Source organism: Peromyscus californicus, unplaced genomic scaffold (assembly GCF_007827085.1).
Source record: "Peromyscus californicus insignis strain IS unplaced genomic scaffold, ASM782708v3 Scaffold_7__1_contigs__length_154581171, whole genome shotgun sequence".
In the NCBI taxonomy this organism is placed as follows: Eukaryota; Metazoa; Chordata; class Mammalia; order Rodentia; family Cricetidae; genus Peromyscus; species Peromyscus californicus.
This window is the reverse complement of record NW_026294595.1, coordinates 80579279-80589813: the sequence shown is the minus strand read 5'-3', so window position 1 is coordinate 80589813 and position 10535 is coordinate 80579279. Positions and strand designations below refer to the sequence as shown.

The 10535-nt window shown below is 45.0% G+C and overlaps 1 pseudogene; it reads left to right on the top strand.

Annotated features, from left to right (window-relative positions):
• The first annotated feature begins 207 nt into the window (after nt 1–207).
• LOC128101493 (40S ribosomal protein S8-like) lies at nt 208–721 on the top strand (annotated as a pseudogene).
• Nucleotides 722–10535: the final 9814 nt, after the last annotated feature.

Genomic DNA, 10535 nt, shown 5'->3' with positions numbered 1-10535 from the left:
CCTTGTCAGATACTCAGTCACAGCAGCTACAAAAACAGTCAGTACTCTGGCCATGAACGGAATTAATTTGCAAGGACAAACAGAAGTCCAGGCTTTTACGTTCTGAAAATCCTCAGCCTGCATTCTCTGTTCCGAAACGAGTCCAGTCTGGGTTAAGAAGTCTAGCCTGGAGAAACCGGACCGTGAAGCTTTGTGCTTCCTCTTTCCAGCCAGCGCCGAGCGATGGGCATCTCTCGAGACAACTGGCACAAGCGCCGCAAGACCGGGGGTAAGAGAAAGCCCTACCACAAGAAGCAGAAGTATGAGCATCATTGATGTTGTCTACAATGCATCCAATAACGAGCTGGTCCGCACCAAGACCCTGGTGAAGAACTGCATCGTGCTTATCGACAGCACACCATACCGACAGTGGTATGAGTCTCACTATGCGCTGCCCCTGGGCCGCAAGAAGAGGGGCAAGCTGACTCCTGAAGAGGAAGAAATATTAAACAAAAAACGATCAAAGAAAATCCAAAAGAAATATGATGAAAGGAAAAAGAACGCTAAAATCAGCAGTCTTCTGGAGGAGCAGTTCCAGCAGGGCAAGCTTCTTGCCTGTATTGCCTCAAGACCAGGCCAGTGTGGCAGAGCAGATGGCTACGTGCTAGAAGGCAAGGAGCTGGAGTTCTATCTGAGGAAGATCAAAGCCCGGAAAGGCAAATAAAACATCATTCATAGCTCATGTAATAAAGGTGTTTATTGTTCTATAAAAAAAAAAAAAAGAAAGCGGGCGGTGGTGGCGCACGCCTTTAATCCCAGCACTCGGGAGGCAGAGCCAGGCGGATCTCTGTGAGTTCGAGGCCAGCCTGGGCTACCAAGTGAGTCCCAGGAAAGGCGCAAAGCTACACAGAGAAACCCTGTCTCGAAAAACCAAAAAAAAAAAAAAAAAGAAGAAGTCTAGCCTGAGTTAAAAGACTTTAAAAAACACATGGAAATTTTCTTCTGACTAACAGAGATGTCTGGGAAAATTAGGAAGAGAATAACTTCTCACTATGTGATTCAGGGCTGTTCCATAAGGCTGGACACCAGCGAAGCTTTCATTCACACCAATGGAAGTCTGTGTCCCACATTCTAGAAACAGTACCAGAGATGAGCCCTCCTTGGAAGGATGGCCAACTTCCTGGAAAAGACAGCAAAGCTCGGGGAAGAGAAAGAGAGGTCCCAGTCAGACTCTGAAGATCCAGCTTGTGCTGGTCATGTACACCGAGCAACATCTGCAGGCAGAAACTTGTGGAAGCCTCCAGTGCAGCGGTTCTCAACCTGTGGGTCACAACCCCTTTGGGGTCACATCTTAGACATCCTGCCTATCAGATATTTACATTATGACTCATAACAGTAGCAAAATTGCAATTAGGAAGTAGCAACGAAATAATGTTATGGTTGGGGGTCACCACATGAGGAGCACTGGGAAGGTGGAGAACTACTGCCCCAGTAGAAGAAGAGGTCAGCAGCAGTCCCTGCCTCACCACGGTGACCAGAGAAGCTGAAACCATACAAGCCGCAAGCAACTGCTGCTGGCAGACCTCACCACTCCCTAATTTGCTGTTCTAAATATTGTCCCTGACATCCCGTACCAAGTGAGCTTTTATCTTATCACAACTTGGTAAATATTATGATAAGTTGTGGGTTTTGTGACCGCCGAAGTAACTTTTTCGTTTATGAAAAGGGTGGCCAGAAAAATCAGTGGCAAGAGCCTGAAAGCAATTACATCTTTGTTATTCAGCAGTTTGGCCTGATGTCAAGGGGGTTTATAGCCAAGCGAGGACTTTGTTTTGTACTTTGGGTGTTTTGTCCCCCAAAGTAATCCAAAAATTAATGTACCAGAAGAAAATAATATGTTTGTGTAGTATGTTGTGAGAGCTGAAGCTTGTTCTGGACGAATACCGTGGGAATTATTCCCTTATCAATAGGGAGAGGTGGTGTGTTCTTAAACTTGGATCAGTATCTCTCTTTGGTCAGTGATACTGCTACAATGGCAGAAAGGTCCAAAAACTAGATTAGAATCCTCCCCTCCCTCCCTCCCTCCCTCTTTGTAGTATATGGAGGTATATAGATGACAAGTATTTATAACAACAGATTTAACCTGCTGGCTTCAACAAGATGAAGTACTCCTAAACTCAATTTCAAAACAACAAAAGGAACAAACGTCACAGTAGGAATTTCTCTCCCTTGTTCCCTGAAGCAGTTTTTTGCTCTGTACTTAAATAAGCCCTCTGAGACACAGGAAAGGGTTTTACATGTCCAAGCCCATTTTAATGTAGCCTGGGTATAGCCATTTCTTTTACCGTTTATTATAAAATAAAATTTGGGGATAAATATTAAAGATAAAAACCCAAGATAATAGCAAGCCACCGAGACACACTGCCACTGTCACTTCCAGGCTCCAAAGGGCCTGCGCCACCCCTCGGCCCCTCCTCTTCTTCTCCCAAGGGCCTTTCTTTCCCTTGTCCACCGGGGTACTCCATGCTCCGTGAAGGACAGATGAATGTGAATCCCACCTGTCAACCAAACACTCTGCTCCATTGGACATCAGACCACAACATAGACAAATTTCCCATAACACCTGAGCCCACTAGGGAAGAAGTCACTGGGCAGTTCTGCAAAGCACCCAGGACACAGTCCTTTCTGGAACTTTGGGGGAATCCTCTACTTTGGACAGGATCTTCTTTACACCTCCCCACGGTGGCTTAGACAAGCAGGCCCAGAGGCATTGACATTCTAGCTAAAGTCAAGGCAGCTTTTCTCACGTAGGGTTTGGTAACTTGTCCACAGCTTGTCAGATGCATTTGCTGTGTTGAGCGCAAATGACCTTGTTTGCATCCTCAGCCACCTGACTACTCCTTTAGGACAGGGCAGTGAGTGAGGGCACGAGGTTGGATGCAAAGATAGCCAGGCCACTCCTTTGTTTCTCTCCACTGGTGGTCGGAAGGGAGACAGGTCTCAGAGACTGGCTTTCTCCTACTGCTGCAAAGGGGAGGTGTATAAGCCTCACCGTTCAAGTGTTTGCCAAGTGCTGTGGTAGAAATGGCCAGCCCAGCTTTTGATTTCATGGAGTTTACCTGGAGCTAACTGATCCAGGAAGCATAGACTTACTGAGAAGCTGCTACTGGGTACAGTAGTACAGTGGTTCTCAGCCTGCCTAATGCTGGGACCCTTTAATACAGCTCCTCATGTTGTGGTGACCCCCAACCATAAAATTATTTCATTGCTACTTCATAACTGTGATTTTACTACTATTATGAACCATAATGTAAATATCTGTGTTTTCCAATGGTCTTAGGCAACCCTGAGGAAAGGTTGTTCAACCCTCAAAGGGGTCGCGACCCATGGGTTTAGAAACACAGCTCTAGTAGTTTCTGGAAAGCCCTGAGCATTGTAATTATGCTGCCATTTATTATGTACTGTTTTGGGCTTGAGTGTAATCCTCCCCTCCACACGAATGTGCTTAAACACTTGATCCCTAACTAGTGGTGCTCTTTGGGGGTGGGGGTGGGGGTGGGGGGCTGTAGAACCTTGGAATGTAGGACCTAGTTAGTGGACATAGGGGTAAGCATTAAGTTTGCAGCCTGACTCTGGTTCAGTCTTATCAGTTTTCTAGTCAGCCATGACATAACTGAGCTGAGATACCTTGCCACCACAGGATAAACCATGATGACATTCCAGTCCCATCATGACGGACTGTGTTCCCAGGAACCATGAGCCGCAATAAATCTTTCCTCCCTCCATCAGGGATTCTGTCATGGTTATGAGGTAGCCTAAAACCTTCCATCTTCAAAAAGACTTTGAAGATAGAAATTATTTCCATTCCACAGAAGAAGAAACTGAGGCCTAGTGTTTAAGTAAGTTGCCTAATGTTACAGACTCACAAATCCCAAAACCTGCCACTCATTCCGCCTGTTCACTCTCTTTGCTAATGTTTAGACCATTTTACACAAGACTCAGAGCCTCATCCACCCAATGACTGTGGGAAGCTAGTGGCCCTCCGTAAATCTTCAGCATGCCCAAGGATTTATCCACCTGTGATATCTGGCCCAGTAATGTTTTCCCCCTTGGGTTGTAGGAATTGCTGTAGCAATTAAGATACATGCCTCCTTTTGTTCTCTGGCATTTAGATATTACCAGCCTTGGTTTTTAAGCTTAGTTTTTAAGCAAGGCAGCAAAAGTCTTCCACAAATGAGTTCACTTCAGAAGGAAACAAAAATCTATTGGCAAGGACTAAACTATGACTTGCCAAAGACATGCAAGCTAATTTTTTTCTAAATTCATGTTTTCACTTGTCAAACAATATGTGATCGCAAAATCTGTTGTAATATTCATTTTGGAGATTTGCCAGCAATATTATCATGATATAATATTCTCATGGCATTAAGAAACGATGTTCAGATCCAAGGGGGAAGGTGTTTAAAAATATAGGATGTTGACTCATGTAAAATTCTTTTCTGGATTAAATTCTCAAATTCTGTTAGTAATTTAAAATCAAGGCTGAGATTATAGCTTATTTGGTGAAGTACTTTGATCCTCAGGGCCCAGATGAAAAAGCCAGGGCATGGTGGCACTCATTTGTAATCCCATGCAGCGACAGATATCCATGGGGGAGTCATTGGCTGGCCTGCTTGGTCTACTTGGTGAGTTCCAGACCTGCAAGAGACCCTGTCTCAGAAAAAAGTTGATGGTGTCTGAGGAACATCTGAAGTTGTCCTCTGGCCTCCACACTCGAATGCACTCATGTGTACTACCACACACGTGAACACACCCAAAAGTTTAAAGATTTATTTTGACTTACGTGTTTGTGTCTATATGAGTGTATGCCACATTTGTGTGGTGCCTGGGAGACCAGAGGCAGGCATCAAATCTCCTGCAGCTGGAGTTACAGGTGGTTGTGACCCACTCAATGTGAGTGCTGAGAACTGACCTAGGGTGCTTTGAAAGAGCAGCAATTGCTCTTAACTACCAAGACATGACTCTAGAACCCCCTCCCCAAAGAACTGTGGCAAGTACTTTGGCATTAATTTGAACACTTAAATTAATTTGAACACAGGCATAAATTTGTCATGACCTGGTGGTTGGGGCACTGACTTGAGATCTAAGGGTGGTCTCTGAACAATCCAGGTCAGTGGCCAGAAAACCCTTTCTTCTGACTCTAGGAATTAGCAACTCAGTTCTAATCCAGTCAGAACACAGCCTTCCCCTGGCCATAGCAACTAGTTCTGGAATACACCTGCAGTCTCACTGGGCCAATGAGATGGGTGGGGAGTCCCAACAGCCTCCTTGGGAATGTTTCCTTGCTCCTAAGAGAGAAGCAGAGGATGAGCCCCCCTCTGTCTCTGGATATATGTTCCTTGAGATACAAACCCTGGCACAATTACAGTGACATCAGTCCTCACTCCTAGAAACACTGGTAGGCAGAACTGGATTCAGACAACAGCATCGCTGTAAAAAGTGATGAGTTATTATTGAAGGCCACCTGGAGTTTACTCAACTTTTGGGTGCTTTTATGGATGCCGGCATACTTTCTTATCATTTAAGCCATCCATACTGGGCACTGGTGCTATAACCAGGGTGTTCCTGACCAACACTGGCCATACCAATTCCCTTGGCATAATTACAACTTTACAATAATCATATTACAAAAATATATACCTGAGATCATCATTAGCCATTTAACTCCATGGACAGGAAACTAAGAAACAAATTAGAAAGGGTCAGAATTTCTTTCCCTCGTTCCCTAAGCAGCCTTCTATTGTATATTTAAATAAATCCTCTGATATATAAGGAGCTTTTTGTGTCCAAGTCCATCTTAAGGTACCTGCTAACCTGAGCCCAGTAGAGAAGAATTTACTGGGTAATTCTGGAAATGACCCAGGGCATTGTTATTTCTAGAATCCACGGGAACCCAGTGCTTTGGACAGAATGGCTCTCATCAAGAACCCTGACAATAAACATTGGAGAGGATGTGGGGATAGGTGACCCTTACTGGGTCATAGGGGTGAACATTAATACCATCATGGGCATCAGTGTGGAGGTTTCTCAAAACATACAAAGTAGAACTACCACACAACCCAGCTAGTCCACTCCTGGGCATATACTCACAGAACTCCACATCCTAGCACAAGGACATTTGCATATTCATGCTCATTGCTGCTTTAGTCACTAGAGGAAGGAAATGGAGCCCACCTAAATGTCCCTCAACAGATGAAGGACGAAGAAAATGTAATGTACATACACAGTGGAATTTGGGTCAAGGACGCAAATACACATAACTTCGGCTCTCACAGTGGCTGGCTTCAGTAGTCATGTTCCCGTAACAGTTCTGAGTAGCATACTCCTCCAAGCAGAGGAAGATGGGAACAGATTCTCAAGGCTGGAAACATGCAGAAATATTTCCCCCACAGCACTCCAGGGTTTCACGGCTAAGACAGTTGTCAGGGGAAGCTTTGGGGCATTGGCCCAGGCAGCCCGTGTGCCAGCTTTTGGAAGTGAAGATTTCACACTGGGCTGAGGCTGGCTTGGGTACAGGTCTCTCCCAGCTGGTCCTGTTGGGGAAACCCCAGCTTCTAGAATGGTGGGACTGCTTGGAAGAGACAAGAATCTTAGAGACACAGAGTTGCTGTCCTTGAAGCGTGCAACTCTGTCACAAGCAGTCTGTTTTAAGAAAGATGAAACTCCCAGACTTCTCATGGAGGAGGCTGTGGAAGCCAGAAAACAAGGGAGGATCCAGCAGGAAGAGCCTCCCCAGGTCACATGCCCAGGCCTGGTCACTAAATGGGAGCACTCTGCTGAACAATAGAAACAGGAGGGTTTTCTGGTCAGAAAGAACGACGCGATGAGCAAGGCAAAGGCTGGCAAAAGCAAACGCCTGTCCCGCGGGTGTAATAGATCTCCCCAGACATTCTGTTCTACAGAAAGCTTAATTAAATTTAATGGTCAAACCTCTCTCGGTGCTAGGAGGCATTTTAATGTGGTATTTCGGCTCTGGGTGGACCAAAATCAGTCTTCCTTGCCTCGCTGCTCTCTCTTTGAAATGAAACAAACTTCCTTATTAGCACCATAATTCTCACGATGGCCCAGCGTCCTCACATCTGCCAAAGCCCCTTAAGACACCTGAGAGGGATGTCACACAGACCCTGGGCTGCACAAATCAGAGGGGCGCTCCCTATGGGATAGACATCGGTATCCTGACCATCTTGGTGCTTCCAGGTGTCTTGGAGTCAGGTGTGAATGTTGTTTGATACATAAACAAAAAGAAGAAAGCTGGGAGGGAAATAAACAAGGAAGAAGAGAACGAAGACAAGAAAAATTCATGGCTCAGAAGAGTTATAGTTAGAGAACGTTGTGTCCCAGGTAGAGAGCAGAAGATGAGATGGGGTATTGATCTAGAAGAGGACGCTAGGGAACTGCACGCCATGCTCCTGTATTGATCAGGCAATACTTCTTCCATCCTCCATCTCTGCTCCTCCTCAGATCCTCTGTCACCGCTGGGACTCAGGAAAGTTGACTTCACTCCCGGGTGGGTCTGCTTGACTGAAGTTCATTCCATTCTCTTGCCACAGATTGGCTCAAGAGTGATCACCCGAGCTGACTGAGTCCACAGAATGCAAAGCTGGTTTGCTAGCAGGTCCTGGGAGAATCCCCGGAAGTGACTGACTCCCTTTTTTTAAAGCCCGGAAGTACTGCTTCTGGTGACGAGTCTGTGATGGATTTGTTGGCCAAACCTCACCTTCTCTACTGGTGCTCATGGGAGGGAAGGGTCAAACTCTACTTCTGTTGTGTGACTGTGAACTGTGTGGTAAAGTGGGGAGGGGGTCAGTAAGGATTCTCATTGCTGGCCTGAGGTAGCACAGGCCTTTAATCTCGGCCCTTGGAGGCAGAGGCAGGCCTATCTCTGAGTTCTGGTCTGCAGAGCGAGTTCCAGAACAGCTAGGGCTACCCTGTCTAGAAAAAACAAAACCAAAAAAAAAAAAAAAAGGATTCTCCTCTCATACAGTTTTCACAGAACTGCTGGGCTGATGGAATGCAAAGTAACTCTTGAAGGACCCGAGAGGCAGCAACCCAACCAGTACCAGTAAAGGCAGAGTTGTTACCTCCATCTGACCCAATCTGCACTCCCTTCTACGGCCCTGTCAGCACTCTGGGTGGTGCAGATAGCTGGTGTCTTAAAAAAACATTTTACTTCACCAGACAGTGATGACCTCACTCAAACTTCTTAGATTTTATTTCTTGCTGTCTGAATCTAAAATAGAGTTAGGGCAGCTTCCAGTAAAAGGACAACACAAAGAAGTAATGAAAGTGCAAAGTAAAGAGGAAGGTAGGAATTTACGGTACCAGAGAAAACAGTGGAAAGCTAAAAGGATTGAACCCAAAACCGGTTCTGAGTTGTCTACTAGTCAAAGGAGGCAGGAACTTTCATTTGTTTGCTTCTGACCTTTTGAGACAGATTTTTGCCCCTTAGCTCAGGCTGTCCCAGAACTTACCATGTAGACCAGGGTAGCCTCACACTTGCTGCAATCTTCCTACCTCAGCCACCAGAGTACCGGGATTACAGGCATGAGGCACTGTGTTGATCAAGAAACAGATTTTTAAAACCAACAGCATGCAAAGCATGATGCCAGAAGACATAAGAGTTATAAAAATGTCTAAGATACAACTCCCACCTTCCAAGAGTTTCTAAGATAAATAAGGTGTGAAACACCTCTATTAGAGATGATTGTAACATAGTCATTTGGGGTTGCATACATGTAGTATGCTATCTAGGAAAAAAATCTCCACCAGCAATGAGAGAAGAAAGATTAGTCCTCGATTTGAAGTTTCAGTCGAAGAAGGGATGTTTGACAGGAACTTGAGTGGGGTTGGAATTTGACAATCGGAGACACGTGATAGCCAGAGCAAGAACACAGTATAGCTAAGGAAGGGTGAGTGACATTCTTGGTGTGAGGGTGGCTGTCAATCAGGGAGAATTAGAGAGAGCAGGGCATGAGGTTATCGAGGGGCATTAGGGTCAGCTGGATGCCATGCTCTGGATTTAAAACATCATTCTGCAGGGAATGAGTAAAAGCTACTGGAAGTCTCTGCATAGGAAAGCAGTGTGAACAAAGCTGTTCACTGATAATCCATGTGGGTGGTGCCTCTCCCAGGATAAGAATTCAAAATGTGGTTGCGTGTTCAACTAGTACATTTCCATCAGAAACTTACCCTCCTCCTGTGCCATTCCGAGTTCCCTTGACAATTTCTCATCACATTGGTTCTAAGTCAGTTATTCCCAAAGAGAAGACAGAAATTCATCATCTTCCCCTTTATGATTCCCTCCTCTGTCATCAAACACATCAGTAGGCATGAGTTTTATCATAATTCAATTCACGCCTTCCATCCACCTTAATTACCTGCGTTTCCACTTGATAATAATTCACGGGAGTATTCTACAAGACTGGGAAGTTAAACTTCTCTTTGACTTGGCAAATATTTAGGGAGAATTCCTGCAGAGATATACAGGGTAGCAAGATGCTTTGTGTTGTTCTTCTATGAGTATGAGAAAGGCTTCGAGTCACTGAAGGCTCAGGATTCTTCCACTGGGCAGAACTACGGAATCCAGCTCTGGAGGCTCCACTGGAATTAACCTTTGGCATGTAGTGAGGTCAAGAGCTCTGAAAATGATTTCAGCAACCACTACCAAAATCTTTGTTTCCACTCACCCAAGGCCTTGAATACCAGTCACTACCAGTAAGGACCACATGAGTTGAAACTGGTTGGTTGTTGAGGAGCAGGATCCTAGGGTACATCTTGTTTGTCTCTGAATTGCCCTCCTCCTCCTCAACCCAGTCTGATACTTGATCAACCATCTAATGTTAGAGAAAGCTCTCTGAAAAACCATCTCTCATCCCTCTAGGCTGAGTCAGATGTCCACTCCTCCTCTGTGTTATCATACAGCTGGGCATTTCTCCATAATAGTATGACCAACATGCTAAGGTATCTAACATCTAGATACTTAAAAAAGCATCATGAGTTTTATATATTTTTTTAAGATTTTTAAAATTTTTATTTATTTATATTTTATGTATGAGTGCTCTACAATGTACACTTGCATGCCAGAAGAGGGCATCAGATCCTATTATAGAAGGCTGTGAGCCACCATGTCACTGCTGGGAATTGAACTCAGGACCCCTAGAAGAGCAGCCAGTGCTCTTAACTGCTGAGTCATCTCTCTGGCCCCTATCTCTATTATCTTATCCTGTCTTCCTATTGACTCTATGAGAGATGCCCTTTTTACTATCCTCATTTTAGTGATGAAGAAGATGAAGCCAAGCATGGTTAAGTGACTTTTCCAGCACCACACAGCCTAGGAGTACTGGAAAGGGCTTGTTTTCACACCTTTTGACCTGGAGCCTTATTCTTAAGTTCTTTGTTATCATTTTATAAGGCTTCTGTATGCATATCCATTTTACTTCCTCTCTGACGGATTCCGCCTCTAGTTTCTGAGGATTCTCTGTCGTGGATCAACTCCA